Source organism: Ahaetulla prasina, chromosome 1, assembly GCF_028640845.1.
Source record: "Ahaetulla prasina isolate Xishuangbanna chromosome 1, ASM2864084v1, whole genome shotgun sequence".
NCBI lineage: Eukaryota > Metazoa > Chordata > Lepidosauria > Squamata > Colubridae > Ahaetulla > Ahaetulla prasina.
Genome location: NC_080539.1, coordinates 40,995,891 through 41,019,724, shown reverse-complemented (window position 1 = coordinate 41,019,724; position 23,834 = coordinate 40,995,891). Strand labels below are relative to the sequence as shown.

The window sequence follows — 23,834 nt, the reverse complement described above, 5'->3', positions numbered from 1 at the left end:
ATCCAAGCAAAACATAGTGGAACTACATTCAACTCCTTGTAATCTGGAGAGAGCACGGAATTTATAAAGATATCTGAGAAAGGAAACATGTATGTCTTTTGCAGTTTCTCTATAATGTCTGTGTGAACTTAGCACAAGTGGTTTTGTCTTTGAGACAAACATTTGCTTCTGTCAGAGTTAGCCAGATACGTTTGGAAAGTCTGTAAGGTCTTTCCACATCTGGGCTGTGGAAGTTTTGACCGCTACATTTTTTTAAAAAATTACTGCTTATGAAATATAACAAAAGCTAAAGAGAGAGGAAACACATTCACACACGCACATGTAGACATATATAAATTCAATTTTAAAGTAGCAGATTAAACCTTGACCACATGCATGACACTTGATTGCAAAGAATTGTATCTTTTTGCTACCATCTGGAGATCATCTGGATTTTTGGTAATATTTCTGTTTTATTTGTGTGTGTGTTCTAGAAGAGAAGCCATTTTTCTCCAGATAAAATTAAAATTTGGTGACAATACTTTCAAATGGGTTAGGAATCAACTATTTAGCCCAGAGGTCTTCAACCTTGGCAACTTTAAGACTTGTGGACTTCAACTCCTAGAATTCTCCAGCCAGCCTAGCTATGCTGGCTGGAGAATTCTGGGAGTTGAAGTCCACAAGTCTTAAAGCTGCCAAGTTTGAAGACCTCTGATTTTAGCTGGATTGCAATTCATTTGGGTGGAGTCGAAGATCAAGCTGGTTTGTCTACCCACCTAACACTAATAAAGACTATTATTCTCCATTACTGAGCAATCTACAAGAAGTTGCCAAATCAAACCACCTGGCTATGCTCACTTTTTCTTTTCAGAATACCAATTAACTGCAGCATAAGTATTATTTCTACTGCTGTCTTGTTTTAATTGTAATTTCATCCATTCTTCTTTTACTATAGCATTGCTTATTAACATAACATTTTTGCTCAGATTAAGTCAGTAACATGGTTGACATTCAACGGGTTACCCATATTTTTGGTTGCTTATCATCACTGATGATAACAATGGTTTACAGTGGATGAGCACTGAATGAGCAATTTATTCTCAAGAAGAACCTAGGGAATTATATTGCATGATCTGAAGAAAAAAATAATAATCCCTCTCTTATACATTTGTTTGTTTGTTTCCTAGAAAAGTAAACAAAAGATAGAAAAGATTTTCAAAAGATTTTTAAATGATATGCAGAATTGTAAAAAATACATACATTGATTTATATCAAGAAATTCACATATCAAAAATAATATGTGAAAGGGCAGAGCAACAATCACAAGTTCATAAAGGTGAAAATATTAAAAAAGAATCAGAAGAAATAGAAATGGTTGATAACAAAGAAGCCCCCCAAAAGTAGGAAAAATGAAATGTCAATGCTTAAACCTCAGCAGCTTCAAATCCATTTGCAATAACAGCAATTTAGTAACTTAGTTTAATTATTATCTCAGTAAATTACATATTTCAGGTTGATATTACCAACATTATTTTAGGAGTAAAACAAATTATATGTAATATACATTATAAAATAACAAATTGACCTTATGTCAACAAAGGAGTCTAAGAAGAAGTATGCTCCCCACTCTTAATATATATATTTTTCTACTAAACAAAGGGCAAATGCTTTTCCCCATTTACTCCAAGAGATTTGGGAATGTTACATCTGTAACATGATCCTTAAGGGAGATGCTTCCATTTGTTTAGCAATGGGTTCAGTGGATAGGTTCATGGTGATAAATCATTTGATTGTTTTTAGTTTAGCATGAAATGTGTCCTAGCAACTGTGGCATGATGTTATATGCAAAGTAGATTCCATGGCTTATTCAACCAAGGTTTAAATCCTAGCTTAATATGACATACGTCGGCACTCCTTGCTAGAGGACTCAGTTCTATCTCTCCAGGTGGTCTGGTGCCAACACTTGACCTAGACTTGTACTTCTTCCAACTGGCGAGCAATTTTTTTCTGCATTGCTTGGTGCAGCTGCTTCTACTTTAAGTCTTAAATAAAACAGGGTTTACGAATGGAGGGGCCTGTGGCATTCATTGTGAGGATTTCAGCAGGTTTATTTGCAAAGCCTGGCCTTATACTTTACATTGTACTGTATATGAAATATAATGTTATATCTGAAATGTTCAAAGTTTTTTTTTGAAGGACAGTAATGAGTTACTGCTCTGCTAAAAAGCTGGAATATTTGTGCTTTCAAGCCATGAAATTCAGTGCAGAAAGAAGGCAATGCAGTTATACAAATATTTTGTGACAAATGGTTTCAGAAAATGACTATAATGGAGAGAAAATCCAAACTATTTAGCCTAGCCTCCCCAAACTTAATGCTTTCCAGACGTGTGACACCAATTCCATAATTGAAAAAGAGCCAGTTGGTATAGTAATTTGTGAGCTGGAATATTTCAACTTCTGTATCTTGGAGGTGGGGACCAAGAGAGCTTGGGAGTTATGGCTGCTGTGACAATCATAAGTTTCTCCCAAATAACCATTGGATGTGGTTTTCATTTGGAAACAATATCTGATCTGAAGTTAATAACTTGTGTCATGACCAGACTAGTGTCTGGCTGCATTGAAACTCATATCCATCACTAAACATTGGTATCCATCTGTTGTTACCTACTACCTAGTAATTTCTATCTGTTGGACAAATCGATCAGGTATACCCTTTCTGGGATCAAGTGCTATTTTGTAGAAGTTGCCAATGGGTTTCTGTGCCCAGTTCAAGGTCCTGGTGATTACCAGTGTAACCCTTTATGGCTTGGTCTGTTGTTACCTATGAGACCATCTGCTTTGAGTAGAATCTGTTGACCCTACGTGGTTTAGAAGAGAAAGAATGCTCCCAGTAGCTATCCTGAGAGAGATTAGGTGGTTAGAACTATCATTAGCTGAAAATCACTCATGATGAATGTGTAGCCACTGTGAGGTTTTTTTTAAAGTACAAGTAGTCACTCTTTGTAACTCAAATTGTGCTTTCTCTGGATCATCAGAGTAACTCTGAACCCTTACTTTCCAGCTCCTCTCCCCCTTCTTTATCTTTCTTTAATTTAGACTTTTCTTCTATTTCTCTCTATTCTATTTTTTCCTGTCCCTTTCCATCTGATCTCTATTACCTCTTTCTAAGAATGGTGATGGGAGAAAGGTGTACAACCCTTTCATTCTTTTAAGCTAAATGTTTCAGAGGTAGTAGTCAGTAGCAGTTGGTTGGAAAAACTGATGCCATCAAGGAATAGAAGAAAATAAAAACCGGAACTCTGTATTCATTCCCCCAGATTTATTAATTCTCCATTCTTCTTCTAATAGCTCTCTATGCTTCAAAAAGGCTGGAAAAAACCATACGTTCTTTGTGAATTCAAAGAGTATATAAATAGATATGACCAATGACTTCCAACCATCTCTCTCCATTAGTCCAATTGTAACCCAGTCACAATTATTACCGTTAAAGCAGTAAATGACAGGTCTAAACGTTTGGCATGACCATTAAGGGACTATTTACTCAATATTCTAGATATTCCATCAGTTAAAAAATACTGAAGTATTCTTATTCATTGGTAATAGAACCCAACATTACATTCAAACAGAAAAATCTAAAAAGTGTGTAAGTTAAGGTTGAAAAGGCCTTTATTCTTTTTTATTTTAATGGGAAATTAGTAATCCATGACTTGAATTCATCTGAAACTGAAGAACATAAATATGCTCAATGTGGTCAAATATTACTATTACTCAACCACCCACACTCTATTGTGTCACTTGGTACATAGCATTCTCTCTACTGGCTTCTTTATTTTTAAAAAAACAAGGTTGAAAAATAGACAAGTAAAGAGAAAAAAGGAAGCTAAATAAAAAGAATGACTTTTGACTTTCTTTGGTACTGATATAGATTTAAAAAATGCATCAAACTCTTATTCTAAAATTAACTAAAGCTCACATTATTTCTATAATCCCATGTAATTCTTATTATCAAATCTCAAAATAATTTCATTTATTTTATTTCTCACAAAAAGTTCAAGATGGTTTCCAGGTAGAAATAAAATTGGTCAAAGTCTTCAACTTAAGCTGTCAATTTCACCATTTCTCCAAATTCCATCAGCTTCACCATCCATTCTTCCATTGTAGGTATTTGTGAATGCTTTCACTTTTGTCCATATAAGAGTCTTGCTGCTACTATGTACAAAAATAAAGTTCTGTAAGATCCTCCAACCTGTTTTTCCATTAACCCCAAAAGGAAAGTCTCTGGTATCAACTATAGATTCTACTGCCTTATCCTTTAGTTATCCTTACAGTTTCATCCCAAATATACTACAGCTGTACGGTATTCAACTCTCACTCCAATTATCATTTTGGCTCTCATACCTCTCAGTTCTATCTGTCTGTCTTCCCTTTTCCTCATGCATGTTTTCTTAATTTTATTGTAACTGTGATCCTCTTCCCAATTAGTTTCTTGCTCTTAAATGAGTAAATATCTCCAATCTATTTAAATTTCCTCTTCACAAATTAGATCACTCCTGTGCAAACCCTAGGATTTTTGTGCCCTGGAGCTATTCCATATTTTCTAGTTCACTTTTTACTTCAACTCTCTTACGCAAATAAGCATAGCATGGCATTAACTTTTGTATTATTTTTATATTTAGTATAACTCTGGATGATTTAAAGAAATAATGCTGTGATTCATGGATATTATTTGCCTTGTGTCTTCTTACACAAGAACTCCATGCCAGTGAAACATCTGTGTATGAACTATATTTCATCTCCAGAATATTGTTTATTTCCTACCATTCCATTTTTTCTTGGCAAGGTTTTTTTGGGTGGATCAAGCTGGACGGTTTTAAAGGTCTTGATTTCTCTCCCCATTTCGTTGTCAGAAAATTGTCTAACACATACATTTCTTTTGAAGCAAGTACACATCTGTTGAAGTCAAAGTTTTGTTTAACTGAGCTGCTTTCTTACGGCACCTTTGCAACAATGAGCCTAGTGCTGGGTGAAACAGGGCAATGGACAGTGGGGAGAAAAAATCTTGTCAGCATAATTGAGACAATAGATTGAAAAGAACTGTAGAAATCCAGATATTTCCTGAAGCTTCTTTTCTGTTGTTCTTTCTGTAACCTGTAAATCCTTATATCTGTGCCTGGGATTTCTATCAATTGTGTAACTCTTTAGAAACCCATATTGAAATAATATGTTATCTTTAGCTCCAAACAGCTTCTTTTAGCTGTATGCATGCATGCTTTCCTGAACATTGGTGAAACTTTGCAGGACAAGAATTTTTTTTAAAGGCAGAGAGGTAACAAGGAAATCCTAAAGCTTTCATTTCCAAACTATGGAAACAAACCAGTCACCCTACAAATTAGCATGCACTAATGCTGGTACAAAATAAAAATAACTAGAATAGAATAGAATAGAATAGAATTTTTATTGGCCAAGTGTGATTGGACACACAAGGAATTTGTCTTGGTGCATATGCTCTCAGTGTACATAAAAGAAAAGATACGTTCATCAAGGTACAACATTTACAACACAATTGATGGTCAATATATCAATATATATCATAAGGATTGCCAGCAACAAGTTATAGTCATACAGTCATAAATGGAAAGAGGTTGGTGATGGGAACTATGGGAAGATTAATAGTAGTGCAGATTCAGTAAATAGTTTGACAGTGTTGATGGAATTATTTGTTTAGCAGAGTGATGGCCTTCGGGAAAAAACTGTTCTTGTGTCTAGTTGTTCTGGTGTGCAGTGCTCTATAGCGTCGTTTTGAGGGTAGGAGTTGAAACAGTTTATGTCCAGGATGCGAGGGGTCTGTAAATATTTTCACGGCCCTACTTATGTATGTAGTCTGCTTAAATCATAGCCAACTTTAAGTGATAAATTTTCATATTCATGTAAATAGTCCACATCTTGATGTAACAAGAAAACTCTCTTCCAGTAAAATAAGTCTCACCAGTAGAGAGGTCTTGGAAAGGGTTGGGGAAAAGAAGTTGTTTCATTCCCTCTCAGGATCTTTGTCAACAGTGGGCATAATCACCACAAGATACAATAGTACACAATGCAGTGATTGCATTGGTTTATTGAACTGAAGTTTGAATACAGTAGTCCTTTTAATTTCACAGTTCTAGCACAACTAATGAGAAGTGCAGATCACTGATCAACACAATTTCCCCATTTTATGTAAGCAGAGAAGCTCTCTAAATTATTAATTAGTTAATTAACAAAAGTTGTTTTGTAGCTAGTAGATTTCAGAAAAATTTCCCAGTATGAAGAAAGCAGCACAAGAAGCAACAGACAAAAAACAGCATATAAATCAGCAAGTTATTGACTGAAAAAGCGCTCACAAACTATTCACACACCCTTATGTGTTCCACATGTTTCTCCCATATTACCCTCTAAGGTCCTCTTCATTTCCTATTTCATAAACTGAAGTTGGTTTTCTTCAATCATGTCATAGAATATTGTTTCAATCTTAGATGTCAATTTGGGAAGAGACTCGCTGTTTTTGAGAAGTTAATGATCATAGAAGTTCATGTCCTGACTATTTTATCCATCAGTCATACTTTGATCTTCTCCTGGTCCTTGGCAGTTCACTGTTTTAGTTCACCCTAGCATGCTGTTGTGAGCACCTGTGTGTTCAGGTGGATTGCATATATACTTCTTTAGTCTGAGTATTCATCGTATCATTCATTAAGTTCAGTATCCATCATGATCACTAGAAAAGATGATTTGCTGGCCAAGTCTGCAAAGAGATTACATTCCACTCAAATATAGATTCTCGTTGGCTCAGCTAGGACAGGACTTTCATAGGTCCAAAGTACTCCTCTAACAGGGGCCATCTGCATTTGCTCCTCAAAGGCTTCCTGAAAAGCCAAGCCTTAATCATTTTCCTTACATCCACAGGGGTTGAGCTAGATATGACCCGTGCGGTGGGGGGGGGGGAATCCAAACGTGTATTGTACAGTCTAAAATAAGCACAATCCTATTTTTTTCAATATAGTAATCTAATTCTGAACTAGAGTAATGCCGTTAAATTGGATGGGTATGATCAGAGCTGTGACATTTAATTGACCAGATAGCTTGATTTTTCACAAATCACAGTAGATTAAAAAGATGACCCTTGTTTAACTAGCCCAACAATTTAATGTGTCTAAAAGTTCCACCAAGACCCTTGGAGATGAGACATGCTCTGCTACATTTCAGAGGCTGAGGAACATTCCTTCAGAGATGACAGTTACTAATATTACTGTGAATTAATTAACATAAGGTCCTTTCAGATGAGGCTGTATTATGAAGCCCCTGCCTTGTTCCAGAACTTTAATGGGATTCAGACACCATCCCGTTTTGTTATTTTCTTGCCTTTTCTCACCATGTCTTCCACATTTTTCTTTTCAGAAAAAATATATTAAGGAAAGAAAAATACAGTTTTCATTGCTAGTGCAGGTGATTCTCAACTGGAAGCAATCATAGACTGCAATCTTGTACTTTAGAGTTCACCTACCTGGGGGTCCTCCAGATGTGTGGATTTCAACTTCCAGAATTCTTCACCCAGCTTGCCTATTGCTGAGAATTCTGGAAGTTGAAGTTCACATGTCTCGAACCTTGGGAAAGATGAACGATTATGTAGAAATTACCAGAATTAAAACCTTTCAAATATTTTTCAGACATGTTTTTTATTCAGTGATGGACAATCACGTATCCAAATGGAATATTCACTTTATTAGGTGGTGCAGACATAAAGCCTTCTGCATTTGTGAAGTTCCAGCCTTCATTACTGTTTTCTTATTTCTGAAATACGGGTTTTGCTTTCGTATATTGTACATGCCATGGTTTGTTTTTACAGGCAGGAGGCCTTAGTTCTGTGCAGTCCCATTTATGTTGTAAAGTAGTACAGTTCTGGAGGACAAAAAAAGGAATAGCTCATTTTAAAAATAATTTTATTTTTTTTAAATTCCCTTGCTAAATTATTGTTGCCAAAGCAACAAACCTTAGTTTAGTACAATGAATCAAGAATTGAACTTACATTTGGGAGAGTCATATACAATTTATTTGTCATTAGACAAGAGGCTGTCTTAAGAAACTGTGACAAACTAGTTTTAGTCAGACTGTTCTGTGTTTGTATATGACTGAATGCAAATGTGCTGAAAAAAGCAGAGCGAAATGGAAATGGAATTAGCACTATCATGCCAAATAGAATGTACATCATAATGTACAATATAAACATGGGTATAAAAGCTGGACATTCATCTTAATATCAAGATATGCTGGTCTTGTATATGCCTCTGCAACTCTCAGGTCATTTATGAGGTTGTGGATGATAAATCATGATGCTATGTTTTGTTTATTGATTTTAAAGTAGTGCACTTATCTACAGGGTTTTTGAGACAGCCTTTTTATTCCTGATAAATTGCCAAATGGCCTTGGTTCAGTTGTACTGATGCTGTATAGTATTGATTAGCACATATAGAATTGGAGATGGATCATCCAAGAGGATGATCTCGTACCTTAAATGGTCTCTTGGAAGCTGTAGACAGGTTGGCACTTTAATGTTCACATTTATTTTGACAGGTACAAATTGCGTTGAACTTCTACCATTGGATTTGACTTTCGTGCAAAGTTCTAAAGAATTTTTTTTGTCCATAAAAATAAATAGAACCAATTTTTTTTGGGGGGGGGGGAGGAAATATACTCTATGACTCTATGATTACATACAATTAAAGCTGTTCAACCCACAATATATCTCTGATTATTCAAAGTGAAGTATCAATATGCAGATGGTGCCCATCTTGGACCAAGTAGGGGAGGTGATAGAAATCCTAACTCCTTGCCTGTAGACTGCCAGTGCCTGGATATGGAGAAATAGATACATATTATTTTCAAGTGGGTCATAAAGTTGCAGCAGCACTGAAAAAAAGTGATTTATGACTTTTTGACACTTACAGCTGTTATAGCATTCCTGCAGTCACATGATCAAAATTTGGATGTTTGGTAACTGGCATGCATTTATGATGGTTGCGGTGTCCTGGGTTATGTGCTCTCACCTTTTGCAATTTTCTGACAAGCAAATTCAGTGGGGAAGCCAGATTCATTTAACAACTGTGTTACTAACTTAACAATTGCAGTGATTCACTTAACAACTGTGTTTGCTCATACAATGGAGCAAAATTCACTTGACAATGAGTTCTGAATTCTCTTGCTTAGCACAGAAATTTTGGGCTCAATCGTGGATTTTCTGTGGTTAGATAGATCTGTAGAATTTGCAATGGTAACTGCAGCAAAGAATGTCCACTAGGATGACTTAAATGAAAGTTAAACAAATATATGAATGGCATGATTATCTGTATGAGTAATCATGGTATTCTGAAATCAAGCAACTAGAAGAGATGCTTGGACCCTTGAGTGGGAAGTGTTTATGCTCATATCCTGTCTGTGGGCTTTTTGAAGTCATCGAGCTGTCCAATATAAGAGCAGAGTTTGAAATTAAATATGACTTTGACCTTAATTTAGGATTTTGTTTGTTCTTGTTGATGCTCATAGGTCAGTATTTCCATAGGAGGGGAAACTTTTTGTATTGTATCTAAAACGGGAGATAACAGAAGAACACACACCAAGAAAATAAAAAAGTCAGTTGTATAATAAACATATATTTTATTACCCAATTTCAATTGTGCCTCATTTTAAGGGGAAAAAAACTCCTTTTTTTAATAATGTTTTCACTGTTTCCTGAAATTTTTGTTGTTGTTGTTCAAAATGGACTGGGATTGAAATTTGGTAATAAGGTATACAACTTTCTTTTTCCTATACTCTAATAACCATAGAGAGTCAGTCTGGTTCACACAACATATTAAACCATTATGTGATTTCTCTGGTTTTGGTTGGTATGCTGTGTGAATAGTGCTATTGTGGTTTCAAAGCATAGTTTATGGCTGAGCTGATAGTAAACTAGGCCATTGCTATTAGTCAAGAAACCGTAATTAACATAGTACTGTATGTAAATCCAGCCACACAGTACTGTAATAAAATATTGGAAATTAGCAGTCATATTAAATTATTTGCATCTTAAGTATATGGAACCATATTGTGTACATATATAATGGTTTGTGCAATATGGTCAAGAGTTTGTTGGTTTCCAACGCAATGTCCAGTTAAGAGAGCCTGGCCTGCATAGATTAATGAGTGTGGCTGGGGTAATACAAAAAGGATGGTTGAAATGTTGAAATGAAAAAATATCTGGGGGAGACAAGCATTTGAGAGATGGAATGTTTACAAATGATGAAAAATATTGCATAATGTAGAGAAAAAAACAGGTACAAGGAATTGATTTGTTAAGAAAGAACCATTAAAGTTAAAAGAGGCAGCATTTTTGATAAACATAAAATATTTTGCAAGTGGGTGAAAAGGATTAAAAAAGAATCTAATGCAGTTTGACTGAGGAAATCATTTGGGATGAAACTAAAATGTTTGAAGGAATATTTTAGAGATGTGGGTGGGTAGTATAGTGGTATTTTAAGAAATTAAATTGGAATGAATGCTTTAAATGTTAATTTCCAAGAACAAATTGATGAAAAAGAAATAATAAATGCACGGACACACTCCAACTAGATCAGATTCTGTTTGGTAGAATGTTTACTACAGATAGGAAAATGGATAGAGAAGTTTTAAGGTATATAAATGTTTGTAGGAAGGTGGCTAGCATGTGGCCTATTTTGTTGTAAGGTTTGAATGAATTTTGAAAGAAATAAAGATGACTGCATAAGAATATACTTCTGGCTATTTTGTTAAATAGAAGTAAGAGTGGGATATGTCAAGAAAACCCAAAGTCAATCAAATACACCAGGAATGGTTACTTAAGAAGTATGTGCATTAAAACAAGAATAAAAAGAGTGAAGAGTGCCTAGATGCTAAATGAATGGGGACTGAATATAAAAGTGAGTCAAGAGTATGGAAACAGTATGTGGTGGCTTGGTCATATAGCGAGAATGAATGAGGACTGAATTGCAAAACAAATATACAAATGAAATTTGGATTTTGTATTGTTTAGGTGTTTTCATTGCAGTAGTATCATTTAACACTATGGCATTATTACATTGTTAAGAAGACTGAGAAAGTTTGGGTAGGGTAGAGTTGATTAGATCATGAAAAAAAAGGAGTGAGAAATTTAAAGAACAAAAGGAAAATTATGAAACGGCAGTTGGATATGATGGAGATAAGGATAGTTTGCATAATAAGGAAGGTATGGAGAAATGTACAAATTGCTTATCCTTTTCTTTTTCTTATTTCTTAATATTTAATATTTAATTTCTTTTTCATGCTGTTTTTTAGTGTTGTGCATACAAAATGACCATATCATAATTGGGTAAGTATGCATGTTTAAGTGTACAGTGTGATTTGCAGTATAAATCCTGACACTGGAGGCAGTGTTGAAATCCAATTTTTTTTACTACCGGTTCTGTGGGCATGGCTTGGTGGTGTGACAGGGGAAGGATAATGCAAAATCCCCATTCCCTCCCCACTCCGGGGGGAAGGATATTGCAAAATCTCCATTTCCACCCCACTTTGGGGCCAGCCAGAGGTGATATTTGCTGGTTCTCTGAACTACTCAAAATTTCCAATACCAGTTCTCCAGAACCTGTCAGAACCTGCTGGATTTCACCCCAACTGGAGGTCTCTTGATTTGGAAGTCACAGGTGAAGGCTTGACTTTTTGAGATTGGCTTATATCTCTAAATCTGTTTCTGACTTTGCATTTGAGTGTGAGCAGAGGGAGGAAGTTGATCTTGGGGTCAGAGAGCTGTGGGGCTTGGAGAACTCTGACTTATTTGATACTTCCATTACTCTTTTTGGGAGTGCAGGAGTGTTGATCCAGGAAATCAATATAAAACTCAAATCCTTAAAAAGGCTGCTAATAAAACATCCAGTCCCTTGAGTTTTTTTTTTCATCCTGACAACTTTCTGGGAGTGGTGTGTGTAGGAGGAAGAGAGGAGCCCCTGCCAGAAATGTGAAAGTGCACTGAAGCTAATTGGAATCTGCTGGAAAATAGTTCAGAATTGCATCTTCCAACTGTGCTGAAATATTCAGAAATTGATTTTTTTTCTCCTTGTGCAGAGTAAACTGCATCTTCATGATTTTCCAGGACTGTACCCATAGCAAGGTCTCTGATGCATGGCTTACAACGACTTTTTTATTAATCAAATTTCTAAAATTGAACAAATGCAGAAGGAACTGATTGTCATATAAATAGAAATATTTACTATAGGTACTGTGGATATGTTTGAATCTCCATTGTTAAGCATTGTGAAGCCATACGGGTCTGGATGGGGAGGAACAGGCTCAAACTTAATCCCTCCAAGACGGAGTGGCTGTGGATGCCGGCATCTCGGTACAGTCAGCTGCAGATGCGGCTGTCTATTGGGGGTGAGTTGTTGGCCCCGATGGAGAAGGTACGCAACTCGGCCGTGCTCCTGGATGGTCGGTTGTCCTTTGAAGATCATTTGGCAACCGTCTTCAGGAGAGCTTTTTATCAGGTTCGCCTGATCCACCAGTTGCGTCCCTTCCTGGACCGGGATGCCCTATGCACGGTCACTCATGCTCTCGTTACCTCTCGTCAGGACTACTGCAATGCTCTCTACATGGGGCTCCCCTTGAAGAGCACCCGGAGACTTCAGCTAGTCCAGAATGCGGCTGCGCGGGTTATTGAGGGAGCGGTTCGGAGCTCCCACGTAACACCTATCCTGCGCAGACTGCACTGGCTACCTGTTGTTTTCCGGGTGCGCTTCAAGGTATTGGTTACCACCTTTAAAGTGCTCCATGGCTTAGGACCAGGCTACTTACGGGACCGCCTACTGCCGGCCTCTATCTCCCAGCGTCCGGTGCGTTCCCACAGAGAGGGACTCCTCAGGGTGCCGTCAGCCAAACAATGTCGACTGGCGGCCCCCAGGGGGAGAGCCTTCTCTGTGGGGGCTCTTACCCTGTGGAACGAGCTTCCCCCCGGGCTTCGACAACTACCTGACCTTAGGACCTTTCGCCGCGAACTTAAAACTTATTTATTTCATATGGCTGGACTGGCCTGATTTTAAATTTTAAATATTTTAATTGTGGGTTTTAAATTCCTGTCATTTTTATGGGGTGTAATGGTATTTTAAATTCTCTGGCATATCGAATCAGTTTTTTAAGGGTTGTTTTAATTATGGTGTATGTTTCTGTTTGTATTTTATTGGCCTGTTCACCGCCCTGAGTCCTTCCGGAGAAGGGCGGTATACAAATTAAAACATCATCATCATCATCATCATCATCATCATCATCATCATCATTATTATTATTATTATTATTATTATTATTATTATTATTATTAACCTTGTTTTACTTAAAGGAAAGGAGGTTTCCATGATGTCATTGTAACACAACATAGAACACTAAGAGGCTAACCATACTAGATGAGTTGCAGTTGGCAGTTGCAGAAAACCCATTTAAAAACTAAAGAATATGCATGAGGCTTTGACACAGGGAAAAGATGTTAAAGCTTTTCTGATCTATTCTCCCATCAGTTATATTTCTGATCAAATTGGGAGGAGGGAGGAGAGAAAAGTTGAACTACAGTTTTTAGTAATTGTAATTGTAAGAAAACTACTGTAAGTAAAAAGTAAGACACTTTATCAATTTCTCCCTACCGAGTTAGGAAGGTAATAAAATGGTCTTGTCCCATTGGGCTCTTGGGAATTAGAGATTCTGGAGCTGCAGTGATTAGGTTTGGGGATATTTTATATTATGTATTATGTAGTTGCTTTCATTAATGTTAGTGAATACTAGAGGCTGTTGCATTGTTTCACTGTATAAGTATGTGCTGGTTGTCCATCTAGTGATATTGCTATTAAGATGACATAAGAGCCAGATTGTATGATACTAAACATATATTTCCTGCAGCACTTTGTTGCCACAGATGTCCATGGGAAGTCTGTAAGCAATAAATGAGCATAATTTCTACCTCCTACTTTTATTCCTTCAACAATCGATATTGAGAGCCCTTTTGCGTTAGGTTCTTTAATAATACATTTTCATCCTACAGTGCCCTTTTATAGCTGTGTTCTTCATGAAAAATTATTATTCTCCTAATAGGCTGCGGAATGATTCAGGAATAGGGTTGATACAGTCTAATCTACCTGGAGACTGAATTATACTTTTTTGGCCACTCCTCCACGTCTCTCCAGGCCCCAGTTTTTGACTCAGTCGTCTGACAGAGACATCTTTGGCAGTTGCTCTTCACTCAATCCATTTCTGGACCATTCAAAATCAGGTTTTTGACAACTGACAGGTTTGCGTGCTGGCCAGATCAGTCTAACCTGTACTCTTCCCCCCTTCTCTTCCTCCTTCTCCACTTTACAATGGAGAGAGAACATTTTCTGAAGTAGTTCTGACCTAAACTATTTTCTGATGAACATTTCTTCACTGTTTTAGCTGACCATTTAGCTAGGAAAGGGGCTTTTATTAGAGTTTCAGTCTGAATCTAATGGAAAATCAGGCCTGTGGAGGGAAAATAAGTTGTTGCTTTATCTATTGAATGAGGCAGTCTAGAATGTTTGCAGAGCATAGCTGACATAGCTCAGTTATTAAAGGGGAAAAAAGTCCTTGAAATGCAAACAGGTGATTGAAATGATATGTGATAACCTGGCTGGTGGATAAAGCTACAGAAACCATAACATATGTCCTCAATTATGAAACTTCAGTGGGTGTATTTTTCTTCTTGGCTCACATTTCTCACTATGAACTAAGAGTACATAATAATAAAACCTTGGATGTCAGCCAGCATAAATAGACATTTTGGCTAACTCCAAGCATGTTTGTAGAAGACACAAAGTAATGCAGCTGTTGAATTGGATACCTTCCAATAAAGGATATCATTGCTCACCCCCCAAATATCCTTTCTTTAAATCAGAAAAAAGCAGATATTTTGCATCTCAGAAATGCATCTGTTCATTTCAGTTCACACTAAGTGTATTGTTTGTGCCTCGAGACATAAACAATACATTTTTGTGCCCATTCTTTAAGTTGCAAATTGTGCCACAATATTCTGCAAAATGTAGATATTTTCATAAAAATTCATTCCAGTTCTAGATACATGTAGAAGTTGAAAACTGAGTAAATTGGAATAGAAACTTGGATTGGTTAATTTTTTATTCCAGTCATAAAGTAAATGTCTGCTTCAAACTTTAATTAACTTCAGATGACTGCACTTCCAACAATATGGAACTGGTTTACCATTGTTTTCTTCCAGGATCTTTGTTGATTTCTCAGTCTAGCTATGGCCCTAATATACCCTGCTAATCTTTCAACCAAGCATTAAGCAGGACTAACTTTATTTGCCTTTTAGGCATAAACAAGATAGATCAGACATTGCAACCTGCTGAGAACTTCCAACTCTAGTGAAGTATGATCCAGATGAAGTTCACCAGTATCTCAGCAACCTCACTTTCATTAAATTTCCAATCATTATGGCAACAATAAATCACATTATCAGAAATATAGGTTCAAATTTAACATCACTGGCAGAATGGTAACTAGTATAAGGTCAACCATGTGCAGTGTGGTACAGCCAGAATTGTTATGGAAAAAATAATGCATTTCTTACCTCAAAAATTTAGGGTGTCAAGGACCTGGTAAAAAGGAGGATCCACTGAAGGAGGATAAGATCAAGGGACATAAAATTCTGCATGTCATGGAAAAAGTGGACAGGAAATCATTTTCTTCCATTTTTCAAAAAAAAAAAAAGGGCTTTGCCATCCAGTGAAGCTGATTGGAAGATTTAGAACAAGCAAAAGCAAGTATTGTATTTAAGACATCCCAAAGGTGCTGTTTCCAAAAAGCATCTGAATTTCCTTGAAGAATTGAAGAAGCTTTTTGGATGAGAAGTGAAACGTTTTAAAAGAAAACACTGAGGAAGCTCAATTGCCTTTTGGAAAAAACATCTTTGGGGCAACCATGACCTAGGTGATAGAGAATTTCCATAGACATGTATTTAAAATGATGAACAGTTAAGCTGTGGTATTCATTACATGATCTTTAAATGGGAAACAGGTGTATTCATGGAGGACAGATCTATCAAGGGTTATTAATCTTGAACCTCTCGATTAAGGCCAGCAAATCTCCAAATATAATTGCAATGCAACAATGACAGAAGAATGACCTGTATATATTCTGCTTTTAAACAGCCCAGAGCATCTGGGTGGCCATTATGAGAAATAAAATGCTAAGCTGTGATGGGCCTTGCCTTGATCCAACATGATTGTTCTTTAGTTCATTGCAACCCTTTGGTATTTGACTTGTAGTTTTTAAATGATTAGAAGTCAGGCCCTTTGAGATTTGTCAGATTAGGTACAGAATTACTATATGCTGACTTGCCTTAGATGTATTCTTATAGTTTAGGTTTTTATGCTTCCCTATCCTCAACAGTTCTGGTGAGCTCATGACAGTCAAAGAAATTATAATAAAATCAATAAAACAAAAGATAAGATAGCAAGGACAATGAAGGGAAGAATTTCACTCTTCCTTGCCAAAAGTCTGGGTGAGGAGCCAGGTCTTCACAGAAGAGCGAGGGTCAACTGGATCTGAGTGGAGGGAGGGTGGCTTGTTGTAGAACGCAGGCTGAAAAGGTACACTTCCATATCCCAATGGATGACATTGCTTAATTGAATGAACCCAGAGCATGCCAACTCTGCAGAATTGAATTGGCCAGGCAGATGTTATAGGACATAATTAGTCTCTCAAATAATTGGACCCTGAGCCATAATAGCGAGCCATCTAGTAAGAAAGATGGTGGCATTATAGAATGTGAAATTTGTGAATGGGATTTCTTTAACTGGTATAGCCTGCAATATTTTTGCCTCCAAGGGAAAGTGGAAGGTGGAGAGAGGTTGTTAATAATTTTAATGGGAGCTGGCTGGAAAGAAATGTGAGCCATACAGGTGGGAGCAGGAAAGAGGAGATATATATACATGGTATTTCCTACTATATATTTCCTACATATAGTATAAAATTGTGAAGGGCAGAATGAAGGAGCAAAATTGAGATTGTTGCCATATTACTTTGAATAAGATTAAATTTCCAGGGTCAGATTATTTAGGGTTCCAATGGAACTGGATGATGGGCTCACTGAACTGCTACATAATATCTTTTAAAAATCCTGCAAAACTGGTGAAATGCCAGATGAGTAGAAGAGACAAAATTATGTACATTCAAAAATGGGGGAAAAGAAAATCCAACAAACTGCAGACCAATCAGAAACTGTTACCTGGGAGGTCAGATAATGCTTTTCAGATTTGCAGATGATATAAAATTGTGCAATAATTAATGTCTTAGAAGACAAAATGATCTTGATAAGCTGGAAAATGAGCTATAAGTAACCAAAATATAAGTCACCAACAAAGATGATTAGGGGACTGGAGGCTAAAACATATGAAGAATGGTTGCAGGAATTCGGTATGTCTAGTTTAATGAAAAGAAGGACTAGGGGAGACATGATAGCAGTGTTCCAATATCTCAGGGGTTGCCACAAAGAAGAGGGAATCAAACTATTCTCTAAAGCACCTGAGGGTAGAACAAGAAGCAATAGGTGGAAACTAATCAAGGAGAGAAGCAATTTAGAACTAAGGAGAAGTTTCCTGACAGTTAGAACAATTAATCAGTGGAACAACTTGCCTGCAGAAGTTGTGAATGCTCCAACACTGGAAATTTTTAAGGAAATATTGGATAACCATTTGTCTGAAATGGTGTAGGGTTTCCTGCCTGGGCAGGGAGTTGGACTAGAAGACTTCCAAGGTCCCTTCCAATTCTATTATTATTATTATAAAATAAATTTAAGAAAAATAAAGATCTAAGCCAACACAAGTCAGATGTAGAAGCATAGGACCAATCCATACATGAATCGGTAATAATATTTATTTAGGAAATAAAATGCAATAGAAAGTTATAAAATAAAATAAAATAGAGAACTACAAAAGCAAAATACGTATGTTCATATGGAATGTTATAAAATGATCATTAACGGTATGTAATATTCAATACATGTTTCGATGTGTTTTTTTTATGTATGTGTGGTTGTTTTCTGTGTTGTTTTTTAAAGACAAACTTTTTAATAAAAATTATTTAAAAAAGAAAGTTATAAAATATAATAAAGTGGCTCATTTCCATAAAGAAATACTTCTTAGAATAGTTTTAATTACAAACTGAGTATGAACCAGCACTGTGATGGGGCTGCAAAAAAAGGCCAATACCACTTTATACTTCCAAGTCATCAGAAGTAATTGTTCCAATCCATTCTGCTTTGGTCAGATCTTACCTAGAACACCAGGTCTAGCTTTTGGCACCCTTAAAAGAGATTCAAGGAAATCGGAACATGTTTAGAGAAGGGCATTAAAGATGACCAGGGACTGGGAGCAATTGCTTGGGAAGGCTATTTTATTTCCTAAAGCTGTATTCACATTATTTCTGGGGGAGAAAATTTTATATTACTAAAATCTCTTTATCATTTCCCAGATTACTTACTGTAATATTGCAGACTAACGTAATTCTCAATTTGTAGCAAATCTGCTTTTTATATAGATAGCTTCATTCTGTATTTCCATTTCTCATCACAACTTCAGGAACACAGCTGCTGTCCATTATTACTAACCCTTAAAGAAGAATTTGGAAGAAAACCTCCTAACAAGATTAGGCTGGAAAAAGAGTGAGAATTTAAGAGTGGGAGCCAGATTCATTAGAAGTATACACATTCTTGGCCTGTTTGTTTGGCAGTGTCACTACAGGAAGGAGGTAATATTTAGCAGATCTGAAATTCTTAAAGTCAACTAATCTCATCCTAGGACATTTTTAATTGCTATTATTATTGTCAGTTAGGCTTATCTTCTTTTAATTTCTTTCCCTCTACTTCTTAAATAATTAATACTATTGTATTATCTATTCCTTTATTTATTTATTGCTACCTCAATATTGAATGATTATAACATACCTGGCGTTGACTCCTAGCGACACATAGGCCATTCTCTTCTCCCATTAGTGAATCTTCCAGTTCCATTTCCTTCTCAATTTCTGAGATTTCTTCCAGTTCTTCAGGAGAGTTTCAGAGACTTGAGGAATCGCAGCAGAATGGAATTTAGCAAGTTCCTTATACTCCAGCACATATTTATTTTTTTCTTTATTTATAAAAATCAGTTTCTCTAACCAACCTTTCGCAAACCTAGCATGCCTCCCCTCCAGATTTATTCAGACTTCAACTTTCCTAATTGGAATTAGAACACAGGCAAGCATCCTCAAAGGAATTCCTAGGAATTTAAATCTCAACGTATTTGTAGAATACATTTCAGGAAAGATTGAACCAATTAATTGGTACATATTGGTTTGCCTAATAACAAGTGATAGGCTGACATTTTCCTACTAAGTAAGGTAAGTCCACATAAATTTACATAATACTTAGAAGATAGACTACTAAAGCCAGTCATAGAATCGCAGATATGATAGAAGTGATCTAGTCCAACTTCCTTCTGCCCAGGAAAAGATCCATGTCATCTTTGTGTAAACCCTGAAGATTTCCAATGAAAGGAAAATCACCTCTTCATGTGCAGCTGTTTCACTAGCTGACAGCTTGTACAGTCATGATATCTACCTAATATTTTGCTGAACCTAACATCTTGGGTAGAAAGCTATTGATTTTGGTTGTGTCCTCTGGGGCAACACCAATTAATTCCAATGGATAACACTGGACAATGGATTATATTACACTGTTATATCTTTAATTTAGAACACAGGGATCCTTTGCTCTTTTTTTAACTGTAGCTGTTTGTAGTTAGATGGAAGCTCCTTTGTCCTCTGATGTCTGTATATTATCTATTCCACAACTCAAGAAAGTGCAGTTGGCTGAGTGGTAGATTCATTAAGAAACATAATTTATATAGAACTCAAGTCTTTTAGTTTTGATACTCAGTAGCTACTTGGCTGCCCCATTGTCTCCTTCAACATTGATAATCCCTGCTAGTATGAGCATTGTGAAATAAATCCAGATGTGGTTGAGACTGGATTACGGCAACTATAACCTTTTCCTTTTGAAACACCAGCTGCTTGATTTACCAAAGTTATCTAGTGAAAGTTTTGAGTATTCATGTGTGTGTTTTTCTTCAACATACTCTCAGATGGTTTAGATTAAATTGCTTATTTTTTTATCAGATAAAATTCACTAAAGTTTGGCTTATTTGTGGAAGTAAACACATGTCCCACCCTTTGGGAATAGCCTTTGAAAGCTGTGTGAAAAAAGCATTGCTCTCAATCACTTCTTATAATTTATTTATTCTCTCTCTCATTTTGTTTTGAGGAGATGCCAAAAGAAAGGAGACTGTTTCCTTATTTGACACAGACTTTGAAGTATATGGGTTTAGAAATGTCTTTCTTATGACCTTTCTCTTCTCGTGTCACAAAGTATCTCAAAGTGCAGCATTTAGCCAATGCTGATTATGGCAGAAGCAAAGAAATGGAACAATTTCATTACTGATTTGTTTCATTTATTATTTTGTAACAGATCATTACTTTTGTTTAACTACAGCTTGACCCATGCCTGGATAGACACCCATGTGGAAATCCCTCAGGTCATTGTACACCATTGTTTTCAAGATAAGGACCACAGTCTGTCTTTGAATGGCACACTCCAAAAGGTTGGCAGAATCTGGACAAAAATAAAACAAAATTACTTCTTAATTAATATTCATATTATATTACTAATATTAATATTAGTAAACTGATAATTGCCCTCATGTATTTTAGAAATTTATCCTCTGTCACTTTAAAAATTACAATTCAGTGACAATCTCAGCATGTATATGTGCCTTTGTTTAATGCTATGGGATTCGCACTCTATAGCTTCTTTCCATGTCATCACAGTTAATACTGTACTTACAAGCCTAGCATTGGACAGATAAGACCAGCTGAGCCTGAGAATAGAAAGTGAATTGCATATTAATTATAATCAACACTATTTATTCAAAGCCATCAGGGTCGATTTCAGGGATCTGCACACCATCCAGTGCTTTTTAGCCACACCTGCAGACATCCCTATTCCATTATTCTCTTCTGGAAGATATAAAATTACTATTTTCAGAACTGGAAGCTATGAATCAGCATTTGTGATAATTATGTGTATATTTAAGAAAATACAAATCAGGAAGATGTCTGTAAAGCAAATGTTTCCTGTTCACTCAGTTACCTCTCTTAAATCAATATCCACTGGACTCAGGAGACTGAGGAGGAGAATATTGTTGATAAAAGACCTGTAAGCCTTTTTTAAAAAAGATGACAGAGGAAATACTAGAAACAATTTTAAGCATAAAACTGTAGCAGATTAAAACTGAAGAAGTAAATAATAATCTGGGCACAGTAAATTAATGCAGTATAACCACAGAACTAATGTAAATCTTCAGGAGGCATCTAAACTTTATACTTGAGGAGGCCTAGAGCAGATTTAGGAGAAAGTGATCCACAGTATTGCATCATCATTGGGAAAAAAATTACCTTGAATCCACAGCTGTCAGTCTTAACTGACAAACATTTCTTACTCTGGAATGATCTTTCTCCAGAATTCCTCTCCCATAGTTGCTATCATGGTCTCAGAGGCCTGCAACAGAAGAAAATTGGTCACACAGTAAAAGCTTGCAGCTACAGAGCCTCTTATGGAGTTTGCTTGACATAAAGATGCTGCTTTTGGTGACAGGCCCATTACAACTGTAATATCTACTTGACAGTTAGGTGGGATTTTAAATCCTCTCAGGCTAATCAGGCTAAAAATAAATGCCTCTGAAGCTGTAGGCTTCTGCCAGTGGGTTTACTAGGTACTTCAGGTATATGAATGAGTTTGTGCTTCACTCCATCCTCTCACTGTAAAATGGGGGTAATAATGAACACCTAGAAAAGAAGTAAGCTAAAGAAGAACATAATGGTTTCCATATTTACTGTATATAATCTGGTGTAAATGCAGGAAAAAATGTTTTTGTTTGTTTGTTTATATTTATATCTCGCCCTTCTCCGAAGACTCAGGGCGGCTTACAGTGTGTAAGGCAATAGTTTACCACGTAGTGCAGTTAAAGCCTCCCCCACCACCCCAGAAATAGGTTCTCTTAACATATCTGGAAAGTGCATCTCTAGGCAGATGCTGATCTCTGATCTCTGATGCTATGTTTGATCAGAGCTGACCAGTTACTACAAAGCACTTGCTGAAATCAGCAGGTTGGGCACTGAACAACTAAATAAACAACTAAGATACGGACTTGGTGCCAATGATCCATTGCTTCCATATGTCCATACTACTGTGTCTATCCATATCAAGGAAAATCTTTATATGTATGCCTTTGTTTTTGTGAAAGCACACTAATGAGGTATATAATGAATTAAATACTTAGTTCAGCCCCTGTAATTCAAATTTAGGGGATTACTACCTTGAAAAAGGAATGGACGGTTCATCCAAAATTCTGTTGTTATACCCCACAATCATAAGGTAGCTTTCCTATAATCCTTATGGTGTCTGTCTCCTGACCTAGCCCTATCTCAAAGAGCTGATATTAATCTTGAAAGCTTTTCAGAGTTTCTTCTGTCACATTTTATGCCAAATAGAATCAAGGCAGGGTTATTTTGAGTTTCTTTATTACCCTTCCTTCTTTCCCAGGTTTCAGTTGCCATTTTTCTACCCTTAATTGCTTTTCCATTTCTTTATCACAATTATTTTTCATATTCTTTTAGAAAAAGTAATTATCTAGTCCTTAAATTGGAAAGTTTGAAAGTGTGAGAGGAACACCTAATAACATAAAAACAGCAGGAAATGCTGGACAAGATTTCCATGGAAGAAGGCATAGATTGTTTTTAGTTTTTTTCTAGTTTCTTGCACTACTTAGCAAGCCCAGTTGCATAAACACCAAGTGTAGAAAGCGATGGATGTCTGTTAAGGTTCTAGATAAGTTGAATGTTATATTTGTTTTAAAATGCCATCACATTTTAGCTAAGTGGACCTGAAAGCCATATGATAAGATCGATAACCCCTCCATCTTTGAAATTTGTCTGAATTGATAAATCTCCCAAGAATAGAAAATTTAATTATCTTGCAAAAGAAGTGTAACATTCCACAGAAAATTTGTCTGCCCAGTACTGTTTAATATTGCTATTAATGAGATGGTTTTATTAAAAAAAATAAGTGAAAATAGTTTCATTTCTAATTCAGAATCAGTAGAATTCCCTAAACAGATCTCTATCTGTAAATAATATGAGTCCAAATAAATGAATTAAACGTAGGACATTGAATAAGTATTAGACAGTCACATAGATTGCAGAATTATTTATTATTTATGTATTTATTAAATTTATATAATGCCCATCTCGCTGTTTACTAACTGAACTACAAATTAAATTCATTTAGTTTGGCTGTAAACCCCATATATAAGCCAATGATCATCCCTGGTATATTCCTGGTTTATGATCCTGCTTTATTTGTTTTGTTTTTCTAATGTGAAGGAAAGAGTAAAGCAAGCCCAAATGAACTGCATGCACAATTCCATGCCTTTATGTAGCATTCCAGGGTTTGTCAAATTCCTGTTGTTATATGCAAACACAGCACCCACTGAATGAGAATAAAATTATCCAACAGAAAACAAATGTCAGACAAAAAATGTTTTTAAAGCAAGCAACTTTAAATCACTGCCGCTATTTTTGAAATATATAGTACTGATTAGGGAAACTACAGATATTGAAATGTACTTACACACACACTCATGCTATGGAATCTGTTCTGAAGAAGGCAATTATTG

At 36.1% G+C, this 23,834-nt stretch overlaps 1 protein-coding gene and 1 long non-coding RNA gene across 2 annotated transcripts in view; one reads left to right on the top strand and one right to left on the bottom strand.

Moving 5' to 3' along the window:
* The window catches only part of SPTBN1 (spectrin beta, non-erythrocytic 1), a 192,886-nt gene that overhangs the window by 34,513 nt on the left and 134,539 nt on the right, over positions 1–23,834 (top strand). The gene's annotated exons all lie outside the window — the stretch shown is intronic.
* The window catches only part of LOC131189096 (uncharacterized), a 29,806-nt gene continuing 26,594 nt past the window's right edge, over positions 20,623–23,834 (bottom strand). Inside the window, exons 2-3 of the long non-coding RNA XR_009152908.1 lie at positions 21,556–21,658; positions 20,623–20,713 (exon numbers count right to left, since the gene is read on the bottom strand). This is a non-coding gene — a long non-coding RNA (uncharacterized LOC131189096). The remainder of the gene's footprint in view (positions 20,714–21,555; positions 21,659–23,834) is intronic.